The 15,344-nt window shown below is 43.1% G+C and overlaps 1 long non-coding RNA gene and 1 other non-coding gene across 4 annotated transcripts in view; both read left to right on the forward strand.

Moving 5' to 3' along the window:
* Nucleotides 1–15,344, forward strand: part of LOC131809894 (uncharacterized) — a 34,048-nt gene that overhangs the window by 10,245 nt on the left and 8,459 nt on the right. Inside the window, exons 2-3 of one of the 3 annotated variants that reach the window (XR_009345327.1) lie at nt 10,458–10,568; nt 10,756–10,891. This is a non-coding gene — a long non-coding RNA (uncharacterized LOC131809894). Of the gene's footprint in view, nt 1–10,457; nt 10,569–10,755; nt 13,974–15,344 lie in introns of those variants that run through there. The other 2 variants (XR_009345325.1, XR_009345326.1) reach the window with 2 other exon arrangements.
* Nucleotides 6,248–6,351, forward strand: LOC131822967 (U6 spliceosomal RNA). Its single transcript, XR_009350422.1, has one exon. It is a non-coding gene; the product is annotated as a U6 spliceosomal RNA (small nuclear RNA).

A 15,344-nucleotide genomic window follows, 5' to 3' on the forward strand; every position in this document is an offset into this window, starting at 1 on the left:
ACTCATTTTTGGAATCTAAAAAACAAAACAAATGAATAAACAAACAAAAAGCAAAATCAGAACTATAAATACAGAGAACAAACTAATGGTTGCCAGAGGGGAAGGTGATGGGAGAATGGGCAAAAGAGGTTAAAGGGAGTGGGTGATGCAGTTTCCAGTTATGGAATTAATAAGTCGTGGGAATAGAAGTCACGACATAGGGAACACAGTCAAGGATTTTTAAAAAAGATTTATTTATTTGAGAGAGAGAGAGAGCACAGTGGAGAGGGATAAGGAGAGAGGGAAAGAGAGTCTCAGGGGGACTCTACAGAGCCCAACACGAGGCTCAGTCCCACAAATCTGAGTTCCCCACTGAGCCAAACATCTGAGTCAGATGTTTAACCTACTGTGCCACCCAGATGCCCCAAAGATATTTCAATAGCATTGTATGGTGACAGATGATAACTCTACTTGCAGTGAGCATAGCGTAATGTACACACACTTATTGAATCACTATGTTATATGTCTGAAACTAATGCAAGATTGTGTATCAACTACACTCAAATAAAAATTTTTTTAAAAAATTAAAAGGGTCACCTACCTGGCTAAGTTGGTGGAGCATCTGATTCTTGATCTTGACATTGTGAGTTCAAGCCCCGTGTTGGGTGTAGAGATTACTAAATAAAATATTTTTTTTAAATAAAAAGACAGGGGCGCCTGGGTGGCTCAGTGGGTTAAAGCCTCTGCCTTCGGCTCACGTCATGATCACAGAGTTCTGGAATTGAGCCCTGAGCGGGACTCTCTGCTCAGCAGGGAGCCTGCTTCCCCTTCTCTCTCTGCCTGCCTCTCTGCCTACTTTGATCTCTATCTGTCAAATAAATAAATAAAATCTTTAAAATAAAATAAAATAAAAAGACATAGGTAGTAAGCAAATAGAAGGAATGTCAGCCATAGTCCTAGAATAAGGCTCTGAATACCTTAGTTGTTGAATCTTAGGTAAAGTCTGGAAATATTGGGGGGAAAGAATGAAAATCCTATACCAAAATCTTGACAAAGCTTTTATTATTGGGTGGCATGAATATTCTTATTTTCTTTTTGTGTATATGTGCCTACTTCTACTTTCCCTCACTTATAAAATGGACATAAAAAAAGATAAACATCATATCTCAAAAGATAAAGAAAAGTCATTTGACAAAGAACAACATCTTTTTGTGATTAGACTCTCAAGAACTTGGGCACAGCAGGAACATACCTCTACATAGTAAAGGCCATAATAACAAAATTATGGCTAACATCATACTTAACTGTAAAAGGTTGAAAGCTTTTCCTCTAAGATCTGAAACAAGACCATGGTGCCCAATTTCAACACTTCTATTCAGCATAGCACTGGAAGTCCTAGCCAGAGCAACTAGGCAACAAAAAATAATAAAAGGCATCCAAATTGGGAAAAAAGAAGTAAAATTGTCTTGTTTGCAGATGACATGATCTTGTACATAGAAAATCCTAAAAATTCCACCAAACAAAACAAAACTGTTAGAACTAATCAACAAATTCAGTACAGTTGCAGGATACAAACTCAACATACAAAACTTAGTTACATTTCTATAAAATAGCAAAAAAAATCTGCAAAAGAAATAAGGAAAACAATTCCATTCACAATAGCATCAAAAGCAATGAAATTCTTAGGAATAAATTTAACCAAGGAGATGAAAGATCTTTGCATTAAAAATTATAAGACTTCAATGAAAGAAATAAAAGAATTTATTAAAATAGATGGAACGATATCCTGTGTTTGTGGATTAGAAGAAATAATATCATTAAAATGTCCATACAACCCTAAGCCATTTAGAGATTCAGTACAATCCCTACCAGATTTCCAATGGCATTTTTCACAGAAATTATAAAAAGAATCCTAAAATTCTTATGAAACCACAAAAGACTCTGAATAGCCAAAGCAATCTTGAGCAAAAAGAACAAAGCTGGCAGAAGCTCAGATTTCAAGCTATACTCCAAAGCTATAGTAATCAAAACAGTGTAGTATTTGTATAAAAATAGACCAATGGAACAGAATAGAGTGCCCAGAAATAAACCCTCACAAATATTGTCAACTAATATTTGACAAAATAAGCCAAGAATGCTCAATGGGGACAAGACAGTCTCTTCAGTGAATAGTGTTGGGAAAACTGGATAATCACATCCCCCCAAAAAAGGAAATTGGATCCCTATTTTACACTACCCACAAAAATTAACATAGATTAAAGACTTAAGACCTGAAACCATTGAAATCCTATTAAAAAAAAAAAAAAAAAAAAAAAAAACTTAGAGCTGGAGCACCTGGATGGCTCAGTTGGTTAAGTGGTTGTCTTTGGCTCAGATCATGATTCTGGGGTCCTGGGACCGAGCCCTGCATTGGGCTCCCTGCTCAGTGGGGAGCCTGTTTCTCCCTCTCCCTCTGCCTACCACTCTGTCTAATTGTGCACTCTCTCTTTCTCTCTCTCTGTCAAATAAATAGATAAAGTCTTAAAAAAAAAAAAAAAAAAGAACATAGAGAAGAAGCTCCTTGGCAATGGTCTTGGCAATGATCTTTCAGATATGCTACCAAATGCATAAGCATCAAAGGCAAAAATAAATAAGTGGGACTACATCAAACTAACAGGTTCTGCATAGCAAAAGAAGCAATCAACAAAATGAAAAGGCAACTTACAAATGGAAGAAAAAATACTTTTAAGTCATAAAGATGACAAAGGGTTAATATCCAAAGTATATAAATATAGGAGCTCATCTAAGTCAATAGCCAAATTAAAAATGGGCAGAAAATCTGAATAGATATTTTTCCACAAATGGCCAACAGGTATGTGAAAAGATGATCAACATCACTAATCATGAGGAAAATGCAAATCAAACCCACCACAAAATATTGCCTCACCCCTGTTAGAATGACTCTCATCAAAAAGACAAGAAATAATCAGTGTTGGCAAGGATGTGGGGAAAAGGGAAACCTTATGCACTAGGAGGGGAATGTAAATTTGTACAACCATTATGGAAAATTAGTATAGTGTTTCCATAAAAAAATAAAAATAGGGGCACCTAGATAGTGCAGTCAGCTAAGCAACCAACTCTATTTCAACTCAAGTCCTGATCTCGGGATCATGAGATTGAGCCCCATGTCAGGCTCAGTGGGGGGTCTGCTTGAGACTCTCTCTTTCTCTCCCTCTGCCGCTCCTCCCCTACTGCTCGTAATCTCACTGTCTTTCAAATAACTTTAAAAAATTAAAAATAGAAGTGCTATATCATCCAACAATCCCACTTCTGGTTATATGTCCAAAGGAAATGAAAATGAAAAAAGAGCTGTCTGCACTCCCATATTCACTGCACGAACTGGATTTACCGTAGCCAAGATATGGAAACAACCTAAGTGTCCATCAACAGATGACTGGATATAGAAGTTGTGAAATATATATAGATATATATGAGAATATACATACATAGAGAACATATAGAATATTCGTATAGAATATAGATATATATTCAGTCATAACATGCCACTTGTGACAACATGGATAGACTTTGAGAGCATTACGTTGAGTGAAATAAATCAGAGAAAAATACTGTGTGATGTCACTTATATGAAGAATCTAAATTCACAGGTGAACCCCCAGAAACAGAGAGTAGAATGTGGATGCCAGAAAGTAGGAGATGTGGGAAGAGGTTGTCAAAGGGTACAAAACATCCAGTGTTAAGTTCTGGGGACCTAATATACGGCATGGTGATTATAGTTAACAATACTGTAGTATATACTTGAGAGTTGCTAAGAGACCGTGTCTTTTTTTTTTTTTTTAAAGATTTTATTTATTTATTTGACAGACAGAGATCACAAGTAGGCAGAGAAGCAGGCAGAGAGAGATGAGGAAGCAGGCTACCCGCTGAGCAGAGAGCCCAATGCAGGGCTCAATCCCATGACCCTGGGATCATGACCTGAGCCGAAGGCAGAGGCTTTAACCCACTGAGCCACCCAGGCGCCCCAAGAGACCGTGTCTTAAATATTCTCACCACAAAAAAGAAATGCTAATTATGTGAGGTGATGGGGGTGTTACTAATGCAATGACGGCAATCACTTCACAATATGTAAGCATCAAGCCAGCACGTTGTACTTGTTACACGTACACAATGTTGTATGTCGATTTTATCTCCATAAAACTAATACATGAATAAATATAACTACAAACATTAATAGTAGGTGAAAACACAAGAAACAGGTAAAGTGATTGTTTCAGTGGCAGGGATGGGAAAACTTACTTTTCGTTGTGTTCCTTTTTGTACTGTTTGATATTTTTTCCCTTTAAAACGTGTATGTGGAATTGGCAGTGAGCGAAGCCTGAGGTGGCTGAGGCTTGCTGGCGGGGCCTCAGGGACGGACAGCCAGATTCTCTATGATGTCTACCTGCCAGTTTTCCTACCCACCTGTGAGAACCCCCCACCCCCACCCCAGGCTTCCTCCTCAGGAGAGGGTATGCCACGAAGGGTACAACAATGAGTTGACCAGTCCCTGCCCCCACTCATCATACTGAAGAAGCCCCCTGGGGCTCAGTTGGGATTTAACATCTAAGAAGTAAAGGCCTCCGAGCTAGGTGTCTTCATTTCCAAGGTGATTCCCAACTCTGACACACATTGAGCAGGACTCCAAGAAAGAGACTGGACCCTAGCTGTGAATGAACGATGCAGATTTCTAAGAGGCTGAGCCCAGCAAGGCTGTTGAGAGCCTGAAGACAGCCAGCAAAATCAGCACACATATCTGCATCTCTCTGTACAAATATCATCACCAGAAGGAGAGGACTGTGCCCTGGAGAGTTGCAACTCATGGGCCTATACTTAGAATCTGCTGGGAAGGACACCTGGGTGGCTCCGTGGGCTAAGCCACTGCCTTCGGCTCAGGTCATGATCTCAGGGTCCTGGGATCGAGTCCCCCATTGGGCTCTCTGCTCAGCAGGGAGTCTACTTCCCTCTCTCTCTCTCTCTCTCTCTCTCTCTCTCTCTGCCTGCATCTCTGCCTACTTGTGATCTCTGTCAAATAAATAAGTAAAATCTTAAAAAAAAAAAAAAAAAAAGAATCTGCTGGGAAAAGCTGGCAAGACCCCAGGGCCGCTATTTGGGAAAATACTCTCAGCCCATCCCTGGCAGAGTGGAGTGGGGTGGTGGGGAGGACAGGGAGACAGGGGGACGCTGCACTGAGCCAGCGAACCAAATGAATCATCCAAACTACTACCTTTCTTAGTGCCCTAGTTCCCAGGTGAGCCTCATTCCTGGAAAGAGAAGGATGATGATGTCTAAGTACAACCCAGCCTGTGGAGAACCCTGCTAGAAAAGGCAACTGACGTTTACTGAATATCATGTTTTAGGCACGTACATAGATGTCATATCATTTTCATTAGAGTATAGAAATCAGAAAAAAAGTCTTGGAGGCCGTCCATCCAATCTGCCTGGCCATCTCCTCCCATCTTTGTACCACGAGTCTCATACACCTTAGAGATTCCAGTGGGACCCTGTTTCCCCCTTTTCTTCCTCCTCCTATTCTCTCCCCCGCAAAAAGTAAAATATAACATTGGAGGAAAAAAAAAAAAAGTAAAGAGACACCTAGGTGGCTCAGTCGGCATTAAGTGTCTGTGTCAGCTCTGGTCTCGATCCCAGGGTCCTGGGATGGAGCCCTGATTCTGGCTGCCTGCTCAGCGGGGAGTCTGCTTGTCTCTCTCCCTCTGCCTGCTGCTCCCTCTGCTACGCTCTGTGTGTGTGTGTGTGTGTGTGTGTGTGTGTGTGTCAAATAAAGTTTTAAAAAAAGTGTATGTATATTTAGGGATAAAATAATGTCATTCATCAAGAAAACCAATAAGAGAGACCATGAAATTATCTCAATAAATGCCAAAAGACATATTGGATAAAACCATCACTAATTTTTAAAATTATGTTAGAATCTGAAATTAAAAATAGTGAAAATATCAAATGCTGGTGAATATGTAGAGAAATTGTATCTCTTACAGTTTATTGTGGGAATGCGAAATCTTAGAGCTATCCTAGGAAATAGTTTTGGTAGTTTCTTTAAAAAATAAAAATTCACTTACCATATGACCCAGAAATACTACTACCGGACATTTATCTCAGAGAAATGAAGCATATGTTCACATAAAAACTTGTGCCTGATTGGTCACAGCAACTTTTGTAATAAACAAATAAAATGTTCCACAATAGGTGAATGGTTAACAAAAACTGTGGTATAGTGCTTGCTTCAGCAGGACATACACTAAAATTGGAACACTACCGAGGTGAGCACCCTCCCTGCACAAGGATGACATGCAGATTCCTGAAGTGTTCCATATTGAAAAACAAAATAAAACTGTGGTATATCTGTACCCTGGAATACTACTTGGTAATGAAAAGGAACAAACTATTGATACAACAACTTGAATGGATCTCCAGGCATTATGCTGAAAATGCCAATTTTTTAAAAACGATTTTATTTATTTATTTGACAGAGAGAGAGATCACAAGTAGGCAGAGAAGCAGGCAGGGGTCGGGGGAAGCAGGCTCCCTGCTGAGCAGACAGCCCAATGCAGGGCTCGATCCCAGGACCCTGAGATCATGACCTGAGCGGAAGGCAGAGGCTTGACCCACTGAGCTACCCGGGTGCCCCGTGAAAAAGCCAATTTTAAAAAGGTTACATATTATTTAATATCATACATTCTCAAAATTAAAAAAAAATTTATAGAGAAAGAACTGTTTGTCAGTTGTCAGTGGTTAGGGATGGTGGTGGGGAGGAGAAAGATGTGGCCATAAGGAAATGGCATGCTGGAGGTCTTTGTAGTGATGAAACAGTTCTGTATCTTGATTGCAATGGTGGCTACACAAGCAGTTACAATGACTGGAGAAGTATACATTGTACCAGTATCAATGTTCTGCTTTTGCTATTGTCCTGCAGTTACATAAGATAGAACCACTAGGGGACTGGATGGAGAGTAAACAGAGACCTCTCTACTGTGTTGGCAAAATTCTGTAACCTATAATTATCTCAAAACAAAAAGTTTTAAAAAAGTATTAGAAAGGGGCGCCTGGGTGGCTCAGTGGGTTAAAGCCTCTGCCTTTGGCTCAGGTCATGATCCTAGGGTCCTGGCATTGAGCTCCGCATCGGGCTCTCCGCTCAGTGGGGAGCCTGCTTCTTCCTCTCTCTCTACCTCCTGCTCTGCCTACTTGTGATCTCTGTCAAATAAATAAATAAAATCTTAAAAAAAAAAAAAGTATTAGAAAATGACAGGGGGTGACTGGGGGTCTCACAGAAGCCTCTGCCTTGGGCTCAGATCATGATCTCAAGGTCCTGGGATCAAGCCCCACATCAGGCTCTCTGCTCAGCAGGGAGCCTGCTTCCCCCTCTCTCTCTGCCTGCTTCTCTGCCTACTTGTGATCTCTCTCTGCGACAAATAAATAAATAAAATATTTAAAAAAAAAAAGTATTAGAAAATTACAAATTACAAATAACGAAATGTTTCTTTTGAGAGTATCTCTCTCCGACAGATAGAAACATTCTTTAACAGGGGTGCCTGGGTGGCTCAGTGGATTAAGTATTTGCCTCCAGCTCAGGTCATGATCTCCGGGTCCTGGGATCAAACCCTGCCTGGAGCTCCATATTGGGTTCAAGCTCCCCACTCAGTCAGGAGTCTGCTTCTCCTTCTCCCTCTGCCCCTCCCCACTTCTTGTGTTCCCACTCTCTCTCTCTCTCAAATAAATAAATAAAATCTTTGAGGGGAAAAAAGAAAAAGGGGCACCTGGGTGATTCAGTTAGTTAAGCGTCTGCCTTCGGCTTAGGTCATGTCCTGGGATGGAGCCCCAAGTCAAGATCCCTGTTCAGTCTGGAATGTGCTTCTCCCTCTTCCTCTGCCCTGCTCCTGGGCACATGCATGTTCTCTCTCTCAGTTTCTCTCTTAAATAAATAAAAGAAATCTGTAAAAAAAAAAAAAAAAAAAAAAAAAAAAGCATTCTTAACAATGAAACATTTGAAAACATTCTCATTAAAATAAGAAAACATTCAAAAGAAAAGCACAAGCATACCTACGGTGACACTATTATTTAATGTTGTTTTAGAAGTTTTGCCAGTATAATAAGAACTAAACGGAAATAAGAGATTTATGTGCTGAAAAGGAAATAAAATTATCTTATTTGCAGATAATATGGCACTATGCTTTAAATGTGGAAAACAACCCCAAACTCAGAATTATAAGGGAGTCCAGGACCAAGATAATGTCACAAAATCCATAGTTCAATAACCAGTTACTGAACTCTCCCCCTTACAATAGTAGCAAATATACAAAAAGCTTAGGAATAATCCTAATGAAAAATATATGCAAGACATATATGTATAAAATCTATTTGATGGAAACTGAAAAGCTTCACTGAGAGATAATGAGTATTGTAACAACTTTATTTCAAATTTAAACATGTAAGTATAAAAACACAAAGCAAAAAAGAAAGCGATGCATCCATTCTAAGGGTCTTGGTAAGATTTTAAAATTCTCACAACTACATCATCCAATGAATTATAAGCAAAAAATATTTATGTTGTATATTCTAGCTCTGCATTACCCAAAACAGTAGTCATTGGCCCCAGGAACTACAGCTGCCTCTCTGCCTACTTGTGATCTCTCTCTGTCAAATAAATAAATAAAATATTTAAAAAAATAAAATGCACAATAGAGTTTGAAGATTTACTATAAAATGTAAAATATCTCATTCATAATTGTGTTGATTACATGTTAAAATCATATTTTGGATGTATTAGGTGATGTAAAATGTGTTACTAAGATAGTGGTTACTACAGAACTTTAAGTCACGAGTATTTCCTCACCTTTATGGCTCACGTTATATTTTAACTGGACAGCACTGTTACAGATTTTTCATTTCACCCTTTCATGTACCTATAGACCTTACTGCCCATTAAAATTACCTAGTTGCGGGATGCCTGGGTGGCTCAGTGGGTTAAAGCCTCTGCCTTCGGCTCAGGTCATGATCCCAGGGTCCTGGGATCGAGCCCCACATTGGGCTCTCTGCTCAGCGGGGAGCCTGCTTCCTCCTCTGTCTCTGCCTGCCCCTCTGCCTACTTGGGGTCTCTGTCAAATAAGTAAGTAAGATCTTTAAAAAAATAAAATAAATTAAAAAATGTGAATTTTCCCCAGCCTATGGCCCGATCATAGCAAAATTTTCAGTTAATAAAAACGAAGTAATTGATTTTTTTTAAAGTTGTATATGATTCTCGAGAGCACAGTTACTAATGTTTGAGCTGGTTCTGAGAGGATGGCCTATAGGATGGATTTAAAACAAAGGTTTGTGCACGTTTCTCCTCTTTCTGATCACAGCATCTCTAGGAGGTGGGCAAGGCAAGAGATTTTAATCCCCATTTTTAGATGAAGACATTGGGGCCCACAGAGGGCAAGTGAGTTGCCAAAGATTGTGTGACTAGTTACATAGCATAACCTTGACTGGAACACACCTTTCGACACCTGTCCAAGGCCCTCCTCGGTTAAGTGTCTGCCTTCTGCTCAGGTCACGATCCCAGATTCCTGGGATCAAGTCCCACATCAGGCTCCTTGCTCACTGGGGAGTCTGCTTCTCCTTCTCCGTCTGCCTCTCCCTCTCTCTCAAATAAATCAAATCTTTGTTTTTAAAGACTTTATTTATTTACTTATTTGTCAGAGAGAGAGAACGAGAGCATACAAATGAGCAAAGTGGCAGGCAGAGGTGGAGAGAAGCAGGCTCCCCGCTGAGCAAGGAGCCCAATACGGGTTTTGATTCCAGGACCCTGGGATCATGACCTGAGCAGAAGACAGCGTCAGCGTCTTTGTTTTTTTGTTTTTGTTTTGTTTTGTTTTTAGAAGGCAGCGTCTTTTTTTTTTTTTTTTTTTTTTTTTTTTTTTGACAGACAGAGATCACAAGTAGGCAGAGAGGCAGGCAGAGAGAGAGAGAGAAGGAAGCAGGCTCTCCACGGAGCAGACAGCCCGATGCGGGGCTCGATCCCAGGACCCTAGGATCATGACCTGAGCCGAAGGCAGAGGCTTTAACCCACTGAGCCACCCAGGTGCCCCAGAAGGCAGCGTCTTAACCGATGGAGCCACGAAGGCGTCCCTAAATAAAATCTTTTTTTAAAAAAAGAAAAGAATGGGGCGCCTGGGTGGCTCAGTGGGTTAAGCCGCTGCCTTCGGCTCAGGTCATGATCTCAGGGTCCTGGGATCAAGCCCCGCATCGGGCTCTCTGCTCAGCAGGGAGCCTGCTTCCTTCTCTCTCTCTCTGCCTGACTCTCAGTGTACTTGTAATTTCTCTCTGTCAAATAAATAAATAAAATCTTTAAAAAACAAAAAAAAGAAGAAGAGGAAGAGAGACCAGAGTGCTGACCCCCTCCCTGTGCTCCACTCCCTGCCCACCTCCCTCTCTCCATCTTTTCACAGGCACAGAGGAGAGACTGTGTGAGGACTCATGGAGGAGACTGCCATCTGCAAACCAGGAAGAAAGGCCTCATCCTGCTGGCACCTGGATCTCAGACTTCCAGCCTCCAGAATGTAAGGGAATAGATTTCTATTATTTAAGCTCCCCAACCTGAGGTACTTTGTTATGGAAGCCTGACTGAGACAAGAAGTTAAATGCTGTACCCAAGGTCAAGGTCACAAGATAAGGGCATAATGGAGCCTCGATTTGCACCCAGAACTTTTTTTTTTTTTTTTAAGATTTTATTTATTTATTTGACAGGGAGCAGAAGAGAGAGCGCAAGAAAGCAGAAGCAGGGGGAGCAGGAGAGGGAGAAGCAGACTCCCTGCTGAGCAGGAAGCCTGATGCCCCTGCCTCAATCCCAGAACTCCAGCATCGGGACCAAAGCTGAAAGCAGGTGCTTAACCAACTGAGCCACCCAAATGTTCCTGTACCCAGAACTACCTGGACCCTCCCCTCATGTAGTGATTTTGTGGGTCAGGTCAGTGCTTCTCAAACGTTGATGGCTATCAGAAATGCCCAGGGGAGTGCCTCGCTGCCTCAGCTGGAAGAGCATGCAATTCATGGTCTCGGGTTGTGAGTTGGACCCCACATTGGGAGTAGAGATTACTATGAAAAATAAATAAAATTAAAAAAAAAAAAAAAAAAGAAAGAAAGAAGAAAAGAAAAGAAAAGAATGCCCAGGGTAAGGTTTGGCCCTTACCCTGGTTATGGTGGGCTATGTGAGGCCTCAGATTCTGCATTTTAATAAGTGATATCCCCACCAGGTGATTCTGTTGAAGGTGGTCCCAGACCGCGCTTTGAGAAACGCCACTCTGCTCTCAGCCTGCGGGTTCAGAGAGATATGGCAGGGAGCTGGTGACCCACAAAACATACATAAAAGTTCTACAAAGATATGCAAAAAACACTGTCAGCCTCTGAGGAGGCTTGAGGGTCTGCTATGAGAGGGAGGTTTATTTTTAAATTTTTGTTTTATTTTATATTTTTAATTTTATTTATTTAAAGATTTTATTTCTTTATGTGTGAGAGAGAGCACGAACAGTGGTGGGGGAGGCAGAGAGAAAAGCAGATTCCCCACTGAGCAGGAGTCCCACCTGGGGGCTCTATCCCAGGATCCACACCCCCCCTCCATCATGACCTGAGCCCAAGGCAGATGCTTAACTGACTGAGCCAGCCAGGCACCCCTGTTTCGTGTTTTTTACCCTTAAGAATGTACTATTTTTCAATTTAAAAACTAATTGGAGGGGCACCTGGGTGGCTCAGTCACTTAAGCGCCTGGTTCAGGTCATGATCCCAGCGTCCTGGGATCCAGCCCCACGATTCCAGCCCCACGTCAGGCTCCCTGCTCAGTGGGGGGCCTGCTTCTCCCTCTGCCTACAGCTCTGCCTGCTTATGCTCTCTCTTTGTCAAATAAATAAATAAAATCTTAAAAAAAAAAAAAAAACTAACTTGAAAAGAGAGATCATGAACTTGAAGAGCTTGTTATTGGCATGTTGCTCCACAAACAGGTGCTCAACAAGTAAAAAATTCCTTTTGTCGGGGTGCCTGGGTGGCTCAGTGAGTTAAAGCCTCTGCCTTTGGCTCAGGTCATGATCTCAGGGTCCTGGGATCCAGCCCCACATCAGGCTCTCTGCTCAGCGGGGATCCTGCTTCCCTTCCTCTCTCTCTCTTCTCTGCCTGCCTCTCTGCCTCCTTGTGATCTCTGTCTGTCAAATAAATGAATGAAATCTTTAAAAAAAAAAAATTCCTTTTGCCATCTTCCACTCAAACATTTGCCATCCCTGCCCTTGCCTCCCTCCTGCGCCCAACAGTATCTCCATGTGTGCATTTGATTAGCAAATACTAATTTAATGTGTATTCCAGGCACTATTCTTTTTTTTTTTTTTAAGATTTTATTTATTTATTTGACAGAGAGAAATCACAAGTAGATGGAGAGGCAGGCAGAGAGAGAGAGGGAAGCAGGCTCTCCGCTGAGCAGAGAGCCCGATGCGGGACTCGATCCCAGGACTCTGAGATCATGACCTGAGCCGAAGGCAGCGGCTTAACCCACTGAGCCACCCAGGCGCCCTCCAGGCACTATTCTAACAGTACAGCTGCTCCCATAAAACAGACGGTCCCTCCCAGCCTGCCTAGAGCTTTCAGTCCCTGTCCTCACCTCTGGCAATTTTGACTTCTTAATTCCTGTCTCCCCAGGCTTAAAGCGGCCATCCCCATACACAAACCTAAACTAGCTTTTCCACTCCCGTCCCTCAGAACCTGACCTAAGCTCTCCTCCATGGAGCCTCCAGGCCCCTGGTGATATTCCTTAATCAGAGGACTCCTAAGAGCCTTTGGACCAGCTTCCTGCTGCCCTCTGCTGGGGCTCCTTAGGGCTCACGCCCTTCTTCCCGGCCTGCCTCTCTCTGCTTGGCATCTACTCCATCTTGGTGGGTAGACTTCAGGGATATGTGCCCCAGAATATACTGGCTTTTCCTGGCCCCTGTGACTCAAAGCTGGGATCTCTGTGATCATAAGTCTGAGCCAGAATGTCCCTAAAGACCACTCTCTTAAAAGAGACAATGCTGTATAGGCGGGCAGTGGAACCAGTGTGTGTGTGTGTGTGTGTGTGTGTGGTGGAGGGAGGAAGGTGTGGGTCCTTCAGGTGATGCCTTTAATAGGATTTTTTAAAAGATTTTATTTATTTATTTGACACACAGAGATCACAAGTAGGCAGAGATACAGGCAGAGAGGGAAAAGGAAGCAGACTTCCCACTGAGCAGAGAGCGAGATGCGGGGCTCAATCCCAGGACCCTGAGATCATGACCTGAGCAAGGCAGAGGCTTAACCCACTGAGCCACCCAGGCGCCCCCTAATAGGATTTTAAAAATTCTTTCTTTTACTCTTTGTTTTTTATCTTTTGCCAAATGCAATTTATATTCATTTAGAAACATCAGAATATAGAGACATGAAAAGATTTAATTTCACCTGGAGACCATTTCTGCTCATACCTGGAGCAGGAACAGAGGGGAAAGAGTACTAGGCCAGGAGCCAGGACACTGGGTTCTAGACCTCACTGTCCTCTCGCTGTATGACCCTGAACAAGCCCCTTCTTTCTTAGAGCCTCAACTTATCATACACACAAAAAATGAGCACCCCAACAAAGGGCCCCAATGGCTTTCCTCCTCTGAGGTCTAAGTCAGTGGTCCCAAGTAGTCCCCCATCAATTAGACCCTTAGGCCGCTCCAACTTTCAAACACTACAAATATTGAAAAGCAGTAAAAGTAGGCTAAAACAGATTACAAATGGGGGGAGGAGCTCTGAAAAGTTCTGAAAATGCACAAAAATCCTTAAAAACTTGTATAGGATTGAAAATTGCCTTATGGAGCACTAAACAGCTGACACTACAGGGGAAAAAAAACAGCAACTAGGGAATATTTATTTTCAATCAAATCTTTGTTTCAATCAAAATGTTGTATTCGTGGGGCGCCTGGGTGGCTCAGTGGGTTAAGCCACTGCCTTCGGCTCAGGTCATGATCTCAAGGTCCTGGGATCGAGTCCCGCATCGGGCTCTCTGCTCGGCAGGGGGCCTGCTTCCCTTCCTCTCTCTCTGCCTGCCTCTCTGCCTGCTTGTGATCTCTCTCTGTCAAATAAATAAATAAAAAATCTTTAAAAAAAAAAAATGTTGTATTCGTGGGGTGCCTGGGTGGCTCAGTGGGTTAAAGCCTCTGCCTTCGATCCCACCCAGGGTCCTGGGATAGAGCCCTGCATCAGGCTCTCTGCTCAGCAGGGAGCCTGCTTCCTCTTCTCTCTCTCTCTGACTCTCTGCCTACTTGTGATCTCTATCTGTCAAATAAATAAATAAAATCTAAAAAAAAAATGTATTCGTGAGAATGCTTTCACAAAAATTGCTTTCAGTTCCATCATACATCTGTGTGAGGCAGCCGGCAAGCAAGAGTTTCCATCCGGATCCCCCATGAACTCAGAAGACGTCTGGGATCCCCCGCTCTTGGCGAAATAAACATGAGACTGACCGCAGGCATGCGTACACCCGGCAAGCATTTACTGATTCTCTTCTTGTCGGGCTCTGTGCCGGGGGTCTGGGATACGGGGCAGCCAGGATAGCCCTGCCATGCTCTTCCCACCGGGGCTCCCAGCCAGCCTGCCAGTGCAGACAGACACGTCCATGTGTCATTCCAGGCAGGGTAAGACGAGGTGAGAACTGGAAGTCACAGCAAATGAAAGAGGCAGGCAGGGAAGCCACCACCCTGTCCCTCCAGTCGCCATGAGGATCCTCAGAAAGATCTTCCAGCTATTTTTGCTGTGAAACACATTATCCCAACACTCAGTGTCTCAAACCAACCATTGTATCTTGCTCAGGATTCCGTAGGTCAAGAAATCAGAGGGCGTGGCAGGAACAGCTTGCCTCTGCTCTGAAATGCCTGGGGCCTCCCCTGGGAAGATCAGTGGCCGGGGGTGACTCCAGGGCTGGGGACAGGAGTCACACAGAGCTATGTTCACCCGTGTGCCCCGAGGTCAGTACTGCCTGCTGCCTGGGCCATAACTGTAGCAGTTTTCCAGAGTGTGAACGTATGGCCTCGGCACACACAGCGTGGAGGCGTCAGGGTCCCTGCGGCCCGGCATGGCAGCTCGGACCCCACACAGGAGCATCCGAGGCAACAAGGCCTTTCCTGCCCTCACTACGGAAGTCCTGAGGTGCGCTTCCCAGAATCCTATTGGTTACAAGCAAGCCACAGGCCTGCCAGGTTGACAAGAAGGATGATTAGACACCACGTCTTGACCGGCAAAGAATAAGGTTCCAAGAAGACGGGTGAGAAAGGAGGTTGCGTTGTGGCCATCTTTGACACCATGTA

The sequence above is a fragment of the Mustela lutreola genome, chromosome 1 (assembly GCF_030435805.1).
Source record: "Mustela lutreola isolate mMusLut2 chromosome 1, mMusLut2.pri, whole genome shotgun sequence".
Classification (NCBI taxonomy): Eukaryota; Metazoa; Chordata; class Mammalia; order Carnivora; family Mustelidae; genus Mustela; species Mustela lutreola.